Here is a 13,632-nt window from a genome sequence, read left to right on the forward strand (position 1 = left end):
GTAGACGCTGTTTGAATATGTAGCGCTCGAAGATTTCATTGGTGTCCACTTCACAGTGACTGTCAAACTTGTCCAAGATGGTCTGAAACTTTGTCTTGTCCTGGCCTTCGGTGAAGTGAAAAGAGTTGAAGAGTTCGATGGCTTTATCACCCTCTGTTGAGAGGAGAAGCGGGATCTTCCTTGCATCAGACGCACCCACAAAGTCTGAAGCTTCGATGTACAGCAGAAGCTTTTGCTTGAATGTCCGCCAGTTGGCACTGAGATTGCCGGAGGTCCTGAGCTGGTGAGGAGCCTGAATCTTCTCCATGGTGCCGGGATACATTCGCTGGTCATCACGGAACGGACTGAGGTAAACCACCTAGATTAAGCACTTTCCTGGTAGCATGTCGTGTTATGTACTCTGGGATAACACAGGTTGCAACTGGATGCAGCTTTAACCAAAAGATACTCCAGACCTTGAAGTTAGTTCAATCTGATTTATTGAACCAGTAGCACAGTTAGCACAGTTCTCTGTTAGTTAGACTCTCTGCTAACCTAAGTCTGATTACTATGTCTGACTGAACCAGACTAGCTCTTAGCCACGTGCTGGAGGTGTGATACTGTAAATACACCCTGACTCACTCTGGAGATGTTCATCAGTGGGAAGAGGCGGAGTGTGAGTGCCTCGTGCCTTTTATAGTGAGATACCACCCCTGAGTGTCCTGCCTGCTCATTGGTCATGTCTTGTTCTCTGTGTTCGTTAGCTGCCTGCCTGTGCCTGTCTGTATATCATTATCTGCATGTCTGCATATCATGACAATGTGGTGTTAGGTGATTTTTGTGCATCCAATGTTGGAATGTTACAAGATTGCTTCTTGACCATATTTAGCTGCCGATGTGATAATCAGGGATCTTCGATATCTACAACTCATCAAAGACTTTTTCTGCAGCAAACTTGACCAAATTCAATAGTGAGAATGGAGATTCTAAAGGGAGACCTATTCAATTTCTGTGGCACATTACAAAGTGCTTGAAATATATTTAGATATTGTTTTCTTCTGGCTTAAAGTATCTTTACTGCTGCCTTGTGCGTGGCTGTAAAGCACTTTACACTTTACAGTTACTCCAAAAATGAGGATTGATCTCAATATGACACCCCCAGATCTATCTCTGTTTTGCTTTTAGACATGAGCTCCCAGATCTCAGACAGCAGTGTAAAGGTGGCTTCTGCAGTTTGTCACCCACAGGGCAACTTTCAGCAGCGGAAGGGAGAACTTTTTCCTGAATTTTTTTCTCTATTGGTTGTCCTGGGATGGTTAAAGTAATTTTAATGCCTCCAAAATCTACCTGTTTGGTATATATGTGTCATAATGTCACGCCATGAGCTCAGATCAAGTTTTAGATGTACTGCTCTGTCCTGGGGGCGTTTGGTAGGATAGACAGGCTTCAACTGTGGTTGCTCCTGGAATAGGTCTCCACAATATTTAAAGAAGGCTTAAAGGTGTCAAAGCCCCTCAGGGCTGACCCCTGGCCTGGACCCATCCAGTCCCCTGACCAACCCCAACCCCCCTGAAGGGTCTCCCAACACCCGTGCCCCCCAACCCCCGCCACTCCCAGCGCGTGCGTAGAATGATCTTCGCCGAATGCGTCTTTTCGCAACTGCGCATGAGCGGCTTCAGTTTCCTGCACATGCGCAGAACGGAATTTTGCTGGTTTGCGTCTTTTGTTGATGTGTGGACAGTTTTGAATCGTAGGCGCCGTGATGAGGAAGCTGGTTTGAACACAGAGACACCGTTTTAAGTTTCTCAGCCTCGTGGAGAACCTTTTCGGCGTTCTTTGTTTGTGAGAGCTCAAGGTACTGATTATTACTTTTTTCTTGCGATATGCACTTCTCAAGCGCGATTTCCAGCATTAAACCTTTCTGTTTCAATAATGATTGTTTGAGTTTCGCATCACTTCTTCCCTGTGCAATTTGGTCTCTGAGCATTGAATATCTTAAAGCAGCATAGTTGCAGGTGTTACAGTGATCTTCAAATTTTTCGAGTATCACTTTCAATTTAGTTCTGTCTTCACCTTCCAAGAAATTAAAGGAGTTATAGATCTCTCGAGCTTGATATCCTGCTATTGCTAGTAGCCGTGCTATTTTTTGTCTTCAGAGGCCGTGTTCAAATCATTAGCTACCATATATATTTGGAACATTTGTTTAAAAATTTTCCAGTTATCACATAAGTTACCGGTTGTTTTCAGCTGCTGTGGAGGTTGAACATGCTCCATCGAATCGGTCGGCCGTGGAGGATCCATATGCTGCAAGGTCTTCCACGTCGAACAGTTGGTAGTTTTGTTTCTGTCTTTTTGTCTAACCTAATCTAGCTAGTATTGTTTGTTTAAAGCCTACTATCCTGGTACCATCTTTTGTTATCCTTTCAGAGTGTGTTTGCTTACACTACTGAACGTAACATGCGTTACTCAGTCCAGTTGCTGATGAGGTTTTCTGTATCTTGATGAAAAAGACTCAAAGTTGTCCAGAAGTAATGAAAGGTTTACTGAGTAACTAAATTAACAATTGCGTGCGTTCTTTACTTTAAGATTAATACTAGTCGAAAGGTTAGAAGATTTAAATACAGTATCTATGTTGACTACACTAATCACCCTGAGCTAAGTCTATGTGCTCCTGCTCTTGTCACAGTCCAAGCAAAAAAAGAGAGAGGAACAGCCTGAGACTGGCTTTTATACCCGTTAGTGCTGCCCTCTAGTAATCTGCTGATTACACATTAATTCCTTATGTACATGCACATACAAAGATCACAACAAGTAGTACAGATTTCTGTTCAGGAAATGCAATTTTTCACATTGCTATGGTGGAATTTGAGCCCACATTCTACTGGATTACTAAAATCCAGGCGTCTGGATGAGTAGGCAAAATTCATAGCTGCTATACTAATACAATAGGTGCGATTCAGCGTTTAAGTTTAAGTCCACTTTGGCAGGGTGATTCGCTGCAGCTGCACTTTGCCATTTTTGTTGGCATTGGGGAGTTTCTCCCTGCCGAGGCCACACTTTCTTGTTGGCAAGCTGATCTCGCCAGCAGGAACTGCTGTTCGCAGATTGAGGCGCCATTTTGATCAGTAGCAGCGATCTCTCCCCCTTACATCTTCAACCCTCCCCTCTGCTTTATTGACCCCCCTTAACATCGCTAAAGGCACTTGGGAATCTTGCCCCCCCCCCTTCAAATGGCATGTTGCTCCCAGAGCCCGACCCCCAGCAGCGCTAACCTGGCATCAGAGCATCCTGGCACCTTGAAAGTGCCAGGGTCTTACTGCTAGGGTGCCCAGGTGGCACCTCGAATGTGCCAGGTTGGCTGTGCTAAGTTGCCCAGGCGCTAGGGGAAGTGCATGGATACTACCCTGTTCTGTCCCTGACCACTTGGGTGCCTCCAATGGCCTGTAGGACCCCCGAGGTGCTGTTATGCCAGGTCCATGTTTGTATGGACCAGTACTAAATGGCGTCCTGGTGAGGTCTTGCAGACACGGCTGTGAATTCTCGGATGCCAGCTGAATCTGCCGTCTGGGTATTTTAATGAGCCTAATGACTCATTTAAATATGCTTATCTGGATCTTGCCGATTGTGCCCGATGCAGCGGGTTAGGTGACTCATGATCTGCCCGCTGCGGAGCACGATTTGGGGCTCTCACACAATTAATCCGTTGCTCCCGGATCTGCGCCGAGGCAATGGGGTCACTGAATCACACACAAAATCTCATTAACTAATATGAATATTATGGTGCTGGAGAAGGGGGTAACGCAGAGGCTGGGGTGGAAGTTAGATGTGGGACTTTTGGGGGACCAAGTGTTCTGTGACAAAATTGAAAAGGTAATTAAGGAAAGTGTAGGTTTCAACATGTAGGTGCATGTAGGTATCAAAGGCAGTCATCTAGGAGGCTCTAAAGGCGGCGGTGAGAGGGGAGGTGATCTCGTTTAAGGCAAGGGTGGACAAAGAGTAGAGGTTGGAGCGGCAGAGGGTAATAGATGAGATATTGGAGGTAGATAGGAGTTATGCAGAGGATGGGGACCCAGCAAAGCTGGAAAAGAGGAAGGAACTACAGGCGAGCTTTGACTGACTATCTACCAGGAAGGCGGTGCGCCAACTGAGAGGAGCAAGGGGTGCAGTTTACGAACATGGAGATAGGTCAGGTCAGCTCTGGAGGGAAGCAGCGGCAAGAGAAATTGGGCAGGTGAGAGATAGGGCAGGGAAGTTGGTGGTGGCGCTGGATCTGATTAATAAGGTTTTTGAGGAATTTTATGAGAGGTTGTACAGGTCAGAGCCACCCGGGGGGAGATCGTGAGATGCAGAAATTTCTAGATAGGTTGGAGTACCCGAGGTTAGGGGAGGGGCCAGGGCTACATTAGAAGGAGCGATAGTGGAGCAGGAGATAAAGGATGCGATTGGGATGATGCAGTCGGGGAAGGTGGCAGGGCCGGATGGGTTTCCGGTGGAATATTATAAAAAATTCAAGGATAAGCTGCCGCCCCTGATGATGGGGATGTTTGAGGAGGCGATAGGGAAGGGGATGTTGCCACAAACATTGGGGCAGGCATCGATTTCACTGTTGCTAAAAAAAGATAAGGATCCGACGGAGTGTGGGTCGTATTGGCCCATATCACTTCTGAATGTGGATGCAAAAGTATTGGCGAAGGTACTGGGGGGTAGGCTGGAGGAGTGCCTCCCGAAGGTGATAGGTGAAGATCAGACGGGGTTCGTGAAAGGGAGGCAGCTCTTTTAAAACTTTAGAAGGGTATTGAACGTCGTTATGGCACCGGCGGAGGGGAAGGAAACAGGTAGTTGTGGCATTGGACGCTGAGAAGGCGTTCGACCGGGTAGAATGGGGGTACCTGATCGCAGTTCTGGAGCGGTTTGAGATTGGACCAAGATTTGTGAATTGGGTAATGCTATTATATAAGGAGCCGAGGGCGAGTGTCCGCACAAACAACATCAGCTCGAGATACTTTTCTCTCCACCGTGAGACTAGGCAGGGATGTCCTATGTCCCCCCTGCTGTTTACACTCACGATTGAGCCGCTGGCCATCGCATTAAGAAGTTCGGGGGTATCATCATAGAATTTACAGTGCAGAAGCAGGCCATTCGGCCCATCGAGTCTGCACCGGCTCTTGGAAAGAGCACCCTACCCAAGGTCCACACCTCCACCTTATCCCCGTAACCCAGTAACCCCACCCAACACTAAGGGCAATTTTGGAACTAAGGGCAATTTAGCATGGCCAATCCACCTAACCTGCACATCTTTGGACAGGAATATTGGTATGGAAAGGAATATTGGTAGGGACTGGAATATTTGGTATCGAAATGAATATTGCGGGGGGGATAGAGCATAGGGTGTCCTTATATGCCGATGACGCTGATGTACGTGTTGGAACCGAGTGTGTCGATAGGGGGAATATTGGAGCTTCTTCGAGTGTTTGGGTATTTCTCGGGGCACAAGCTGAATCTAGAGAAGAATGAGTATTTTGTGGTGTCTCGGCCGGGGGTGGGGGCAGGGGTGGGGTGGGGTGGGGGGGCTGCCATTCCGTAGGGCAGGGACTCACTTTAGGTACCTGGGGGTGCAGGTTGCCCGGGACTGGTGGGGGGGCTCCGCAGGTACAACATTTCTAGTTTGGTGGGGAGAGTGAAAGCTGATCTGGCAAGGTGGGATGGTCTCCCTCTATCACTGGCGGGTCGGGTACAGGCGGTTAAAATGAACGTGTTGCCACGATTTCTGTTTATTTATCAATGCCTGCCGATTTTCCTGCCAAAGGCTTTTTTCAGAGAGATTGAGGGAAGGATTACGTCGTTCATATGGGGAAGGAAGGTGGCCAGAGTTAGAAAGGTGTTACTACAGAGGGGAAGGCAGGCAGGGGGTTTGGGTCTTCCGAACCTGATGTATTACTACTGGGCGGCGAATGTGGAGAAGGTGCGGAACTGGGTAAGAGGGGTTGATTCCCAGTGGGTCAGAATGGAGGAGACTTTGTGCAGGGGGTCAGGATTGAAAGCACTAGCAACAGCGCCGCTCCCGATAGCCTCGGGGAACTACTCAGGGAGTCCGGTAATAATAGCTTCATTGAGAATTTGGAGGCAGTTTCGCCAACACTTCAGGTTGGGGCCAGGGTCAAGGGAAATGCCGATTCGGGGGTACCACGGATTTGAGCCAGGGAGGTGGGATGGAAATTTTGGGATATGGGAGGAGAAGGGGATTAAGACACTGAAGGATTTGTTTCTTAGAGATCAGTTTGCAGGATTGAAGGAGCTGGAAGCGAAGTATGGGCTGGAGCAGGGGGAAATGTTTAGATACATGCAGGTTCGAGATTTTGCCAGAAAGGAGATACAGAACTTCCCAGAGGAACCGGCCTCCACATTGTTGGAGGAGGTGCTGACGACAGGGGGACTGGTGAAGGGGGTACTGTCAGCGGTCTATGGAGCTATTTTGGAGGAGGAGAAGGAACCGCTGGAAGGGATCAAAGCAAAGTGGGAGGAAGAGTTTGGAGAGGATATGGAGGAGGTTCTGGTGTGAGGTGCTCCGGAGAGTGAATGTCTCCACCTCATGCGGGAGGGGCTGATACAGCTGAAGGTGGTATACAGAGCACACCTCACGAGGGCGAGGATGAGCCGATTCTTTGAAGGAGTAGAAGATGTGTGTGAACATTGCGGAGGGGGCCCCGCTAACCACGTTCATATATTTTGGTCCTGTCCAAAGCTTGAGGGTTACTGGAAGGAGGCTTTTAGGATAATTTCTAAAGTGGTGCACGTGAAACTGGACCTGGGTCCCCGGGAGGCCATATTCGGGGTGTCGGACCAGCCAGGGTTGGAAACGGGTGCGAAGGCAGATGTTGTAGCCTTCGCCTTGTTGATCGCCCGAAGGCAGATCCTGGTGGGTTGGAGATCAACCTCTCCACCCTGTGCCCTGGCGTGGCGGGGGAATCTGTTGGAATTCTTGACTCTTGAGAAGGTTAAGTTTGAACTGAGGGGAAGGATGGAGGGGTTCTACAATTCATGGGCATTATTCATTGTGCACTTTCAAGAATTGGATAACATCGAACATTAGTTGGGGTGGGTGGGTGGGAGGGTTGGGGGGGAGGGGGACGGTGTGTGTTAATGGTGGCCACGGGTGATTCCTGGTTCCTTTTTGTCAGTTGTTTATGTGAACATATGGGTGAATGTTTTGGGTTTTGTGGGAGGATGGGATCGGTGTTATTGATATGGGGATTGACATATTTGTTACTGATTATTGTTTATTACTGATTTTTGTTTATTGTTGGTGGGTGTAAATTTGGGAGAAAATGCGAAAAAGGAGGAGAATAAAGAAATATATTTTTTAAAACTAACATGAATATGTGCTTTGCATCTATCTTCAAGCATACTAAACCTGATAAATCTCTGATGTGATAGACCTTTGGCTTACTCTTCAAAAGTGAAACATATTATTCATTTTATATAGTTCCCCAATATACTTATAGAGGTAGATGTTTATTGTATACATGATTGATGGTGAATAAAATACAATATTGAGCAATGGAGGCAGGTGATCAAACAGCCAGTTAAAGCGTGTCCCTGCTAAATGCCAAAGTTGATTACTTCAAAAATCATGACAAACTGATCAAAATAGACGTCAGGCTCCACTTACTGATAAATAAATGTTCATTATTATCCAGATTCTCGATGCAGCAAAGTGATGCTACAACTATTAACAAACGTAATTTTGATACTTGCAGATTATTTAATCTTTATTTTGCTTAAATATTAGCATATCTATGTGAACCATTCTCACATGGCAACAGAGGGCAAATGTTCAAGGGAGGGAAATACTTGCATGTCTGGATTACTGCCTACAACATAAAAATCACAAAATATGTTTCCAAGCTCTACCTTGCCACCTCAGCCATGGCCCAGCATTCCAGTAACATATGGCTTCTGTTCGATTGGCACCTGTAGTGTGTTTAAATGTTACTGCATCTTTCATTCCTATTAAAAGAATAAAAATGACGTCTCTCACTCTAGGTGGGATTAGATGAGGATTGATTGCTGAGCTTGTCCTCACCATGAACCTCACTTCATTTGGTGTAACCGTGTTTACAGTCGAGATCAAAATCAGCTTCAGTTAAAGGGATTGAAATTAAATTCACACTCTCTCAATAATTGTACTGTGCCTTCCCTCACCATGTGATATGTGCTCTATGTATGTGATATCAGTTGCGATGTGTAGCAGATGGCTTCAAATAATAATGGAAAATGTGTATTGTTTGGCAGAAGAATAACACAAATTTGAATCACATCAACTGTACAAGCCAAATTTTCAATCACAAAGTATTTATTTTAAAAGTACAAGATTAAATGCACTTGCTCTGTATGTTTTAGTTTAGAAAAGCTGCAAATTCAATGGAAAGTTTTAACGGAATACATGTTCTCGCTTTTACAATATTCCTTATTGAAAAGTAAATCGCTAAAACTGATCAACTTTAACTTATGTTATGGGAGAGGCATTTTCAGAACCCCAAAATGCATCATGGAGTTCAACCAACACCCCTTTAATGTACTGTTGCTTTTCCGAGCACACGGCTTGTTCTCCAGGTGTGATACAGCAATTATGGACAAATAGTTTTTAAACACAAAACAATGTTTATTCCATGAACTCAACTTAACCCTTTTAAATAAACATTGGATCTCTTAACACCCCCTTACTTCAAAAATAACCCCGAAAATATTACAACACTAAATAATCCTTCAGTTATTCCTTTCAACATCCAAGAGAGACTTAACACCTTTAAACAGAAACACATCAGGTTAAAGGCATTACCATTATGAGTTTAAATCACCAAAATGATCCAGAGATAGTCTTTCATGGCAGAGATCACAGCAGACCCAGCTCACTGCAAACACAGACACTCCCAAACTCTTTTCAAACTGAAACTAAAAAACTGCAAAATGGCTGATCTAAAGCCCAGCTCCACCCACACTCTGACATCACTGCATTTCTTAAAGGTACATTGCCGAAATATCCATTTCTTAAAGGCACTCTCACATGACACCTCCCCCCAAGAAAAAAAAAACAAACCATCAACTTCAAGATGGTTTCATTTTTCACTTTTGCACGATCCACTAAGAAATGTACACAGTAAATATACCTTTTCGTTTAAACAAAAAATAACACACGCAAACAGGTATAATAATATAGTCCATTTTTCTTTGTTCTTCTTCCTCCAACTGAAATCCTTCTCGATTGATCACATTCGTGACAAAGCATTGGCTATCACATTTTCCCGTCCTGCCACATGTGCTATTTTTAAATGAAATGGCTGTAACAATAAATTCCAGCGAAACAGCCTTGCATTGTTATTCCAGAATCACCAAAGGATTACGATCAGTATATATAATGGTGTCAAATGGATTGCTGGTCACATTAGTGTGAAAATGTTGCAAAGCCAGCACCAAACTCAAAGTCTCCTTCTCAATCGTCGAATACTTTTTCTGGTGAGAATTCAATTTCTTTGAAAAATAACCAACAGGCCGCTCTAGCCCTTCGTTGTCGTTGTGTAGAAGCACCGCACCTACACCCACATCACTCGCATCAACAGCCACTTTGAATGGTTTGGGATAATTTGGGATGGCTAACACAGGAGCAGCGGTTAACACAGCCTTCAGGCTGTCAAATGCCTGTTGACACTCCGCTGTCCACTGGAATTTGTTACGCTTCTTGAGCAAGCCCGCACAATTGGGTAATCCTGAAACGACTGTATTAGTTAACCGTTGAAATGTTGCTGGTGCGCTTTTCATGCCAAATGGCATAACTTTGAACTGGTATATGGCATCTGGAGTCACAAAAGCTGAAATTTCCTTCGCCCTTTCAGATAAAGGTACTTCCAAGTAACCTTTCAGTGAATCCACTTTGGAAATAAAAGCAGATTGTCCCACTTTCTCAATGCAATCCTCCAAACGTGGGATAGGTTAAGAGTCCGTTCTAGTAACTGCATTCACCTTTCGATAGCCCACACACAACCATTGGGTACATTCTGGTTTAGGTACCATCACTATGGGTGAGCTCCATTGGCTGCCACCCACTTCAATTATGCCATTCTTCAGCATACTCTCAATCTCTCAGTTAACCTGTGCCAATATTAAAGGATTAAGTCTATATGGATGTTGTTTGATAGAAACAGCATTTCCCACATCTACATCATGTATAGCCCTTTTAGTACTTCCCAATTTATCTCTACAAACTTACCCATGTGATATCAATAACTCTTTCAGGTCAGTTTGTTTTTCCTCTGGAAGGTAACTTGACAATTCATCCCAATTTTTAAGAACATCCTCATGGTCCAATTTAATTTGAGGTATGTCAAATTCACAGTCATCAGGATTTGGTTCGTCACTTTGAGTTAGAATCATTAAAACCTCTTTTTTCTCTCCTTCCCTTTCAAAGTACCTTTTAAGCATATTCACATGACACATTCGGTGAGGCTTCCTTCTATCTGGTGTTTTTACCACATAATTCACCTCACTTAATTTCCTTTCAATCTGATACGGTCCACAAAATCTAGCTTTTAAAGGCTCCCCTACTACTGGTAACAACACTCAAACTTTATCTCCACTGGCAAAACTGCGAACTTTGGATTTCTTGTCCGCTACCCGTTTCATCACATTTTGTGCAACTTTCAAATGTTGCCTAGCCAATTCACCTGCTCTATTTAATTGTTCCCTAAAATTTGACACGTAATCCAATAGTGTAATTTCCGATTTCTCACCCACCGATTTTTCCTTAATCAATTTAAGTGGTCCTCTTAACTCATGACCAAAAATTAGTTCAAAAGGACTAAATTTGGTAGACTCATTAGGTGCATCCCTAATTGCAAACAATACGAATGGGATTCCTTTATCCCAATCCTCTGGATAATCTTGTCAATATGCCCTCAACATAGTCTTTAATGTCTTATGCCACCTTTCTAATGCTCCCTGCGATTCTGGATGGGATGCATAGAACATAGAACATAGAAAAATACAGCACAGAACAGGCCCTTCGGCCCACGATGTTGTGCCGAACCTTTGTCCTAGATTAATCATAGATTAACATTGAATTTACAGTGCAGAAGGAGGCCATTCGGCCCTTTGAGTCTGCACCGGCTCTTGGAAAGAGCACCCTACCCAAACTCAACACTTCCACCCAACACCAAGGGCAATTTGGACATTAAGGGCAATTTATCATTGGCCAATTCACCTAACCCGCACATCTTTGGACTGTGGGAGGAAACCGGAGCACCCGGAGGAAACCCACGCAGACACGGGGAGGACGTGCAGACTCCGCACAGACAGTGACCCAAGCCGGAATCGAACCTGGGACCCTGGAGCTGTGAAGCAATTGTACTATCCACAATGCTACCGTGCTGCCCTTGAGAACAAATAAATCTACACTATCATTTTACTGTAATCCATATACCTATCCAATAGCTGCTTGAAGGTCCCTAATGTTTCCGACTCAACTACTTACACAGGCAGTGCATTCCATGCCCCCACTACTCTCTGGGTAAAGAACCTACCTCTGATATCCCTCCTATATCTTCCACCTTTCACCTTAAATTTATGTCCCCTTGTAATGGTTTGTTCCACCCGGGGAAAAAGTCTCTGACTGTCTACTCTATCTATTCCCCATATCATCTTATAAACCTCTATCAAGTCGCCCCTCATCCTTCTCCGTTCTAATGAGAAAAGGCCTAGCACCCTCAACCTTTCCTCGTAAGACCTACTCTCCATTCCAGGCAACATCCTGGTAAATCTTCTTTGCACCTTTTCCAAAGCTTCCACATCCTTCCTAAAATGAGGCGACCAGAACTGTACACAGTACTCCAAATGTGGCCTTACCAAAGTTTTGTACAGCTGCATCATCACCTCACGGCTCTTAAATTCAATCCCTCTCTGAACGCGAGCACACCATAGGCCTTCTTCACAGCTCTATCCACTTGAGTGGCAACTTTCAAAGATGTATGAACATAGACCCCAAGATCTCTCTGCTCCTCCACATTGCCAAGAACTCTACCATTAACCCTGTATTCCGCATTCATATTTGTCCTTCCAAAATGGACAACCTCACACTTTTCAGGGTTAAACTCCATCTGCCACTTCTCAGCCCAGCTCTGCATCCTATCTATGTCTCTTTGCAGCTGACAACAGCCCTCCTTACTATCCACAACTCCACCAATCTTCGTATCGTCTGCAAATTTACTGACCCACCCTTCAACTCCCTCATCCAAGTCATTAATGAAAATCACAAACAGCAGAGGACCCAGAACTGATCCCTGCGGTACGCCACTGGTAACTGGGATCCAGGCTGAATATTTGCCATCCACCACCACTCTCTGACTTCTATCGGTTAGCCAGTTCGTTATCCAACTGGCCAAATTTCCCACTATCCCATGCCTCCTTACTTTCTGCATAAGCCTACCATGGGGAACTTTATCAAATGCCTTACTAAAATCCATGTACACTACAAAAATCCATGTACACTACATCCACTGCTTTACCTTCATCCACATGCTTGGTCACCTCCTCAAAGAATTCAATAAGATTTGTAAGGCAAGACCTACCCCTCACAAATCCGTGCTGACTATCCCTAATCAAGCAGTGTCTTTCCAGATGCTCAGAAATCCTATCCTTCAGTACCCTTTCCATTACTTTGCCTACCACCGAAGTAAGACTAACTGGCCTGTAATTCCCAGGGTTATCCCTAGTCCCTTTTTGAACAGGGGCACGACATTCGCCACTCTCCAATCCCCTGGTACCACCCCTGTTGACAGTGAGGACGAAAAGATCATTGCCAACGGCTCTGCAATTTCATCTCTTGCTTCCCATAGAATCCTTGGATATATCCCGTCAGGCCCGGGGGACTTGTCCATCCTCAAGTTTTTCAAAATGCCCAACACATCTTCCTTCCTAACAAGTATTTCCTCGAGCTTACCAATCTGTTTCACACTGTCCTCTCCAACAATATCGCCCCTCTCATTTGTGAATACAGAAGAAAAGTACTCGTTCAAGACCTCTCCTATCTCTTCAGACTCAATACACAATCTCCCGCTACTGTCCTTGATCGGACCTACCCTCGCTCTAGTCATACTCATATTTCTCACATATGTGTAAAAGGCCTTGGGGTTTTCCTTGATCCTACCCGCCAAAGATTGTTCATGCCCTCTCTTAGCTCTCCTAATCCCTTTCTTCAGTTCCCTCCTGGCTATCTTGTATCCCTCCAATGCCCTGTCTGAACCTTGTTTCCTCAGCCTTACATAAGTCACCTTTTTCCTCTTAACAAGACATTCAACCTCTCTTGTCAACCATGGTTCCCTCACTCGACCATCTCTTCCCTGCCTGACAGGGACATACATATCAAGGACACGTAGCACTTGTTCCTTGAACAACAGTTGATTTAAATTGTTTTATTCCTAAGCTATCCATAACTTCTTTGAATAACTTTGAAGTAAAATTTGATCCTTGATCCGATTGAATTTCTGTGGGTAGTCCATATCTAGTAAAGAATTTAAGTAACTCCTCCACAATCCTTTTAGCTGTAATATTATGTACTGGAATGGCCTCTGGAAACCTAGTAGACACATCCATTACTGTCAAAAG

General features: G+C 44.8%; 1 long non-coding RNA gene across 1 annotated transcript in view; it reads left to right on the forward strand.

Annotated features, from left to right (window-relative positions):
* The window catches only part of LOC140389306 (uncharacterized), a 135,323-nt gene that overhangs the window by 19,225 nt on the left and 102,466 nt on the right, over positions 1-13,632 (forward strand). The window contains exon 2 of the long non-coding RNA XR_011934334.1: positions 2,227-2,311. This is a non-coding gene — a long non-coding RNA (uncharacterized lncRNA). The remainder of the gene's footprint in view (positions 1-2,226; positions 2,312-13,632) is intronic.

Source organism: Scyliorhinus torazame, chromosome 14, assembly GCF_047496885.1.
Source record: "Scyliorhinus torazame isolate Kashiwa2021f chromosome 14, sScyTor2.1, whole genome shotgun sequence".
Classification (NCBI taxonomy): domain Eukaryota; kingdom Metazoa; phylum Chordata; class Chondrichthyes; order Carcharhiniformes; family Scyliorhinidae; genus Scyliorhinus; species Scyliorhinus torazame.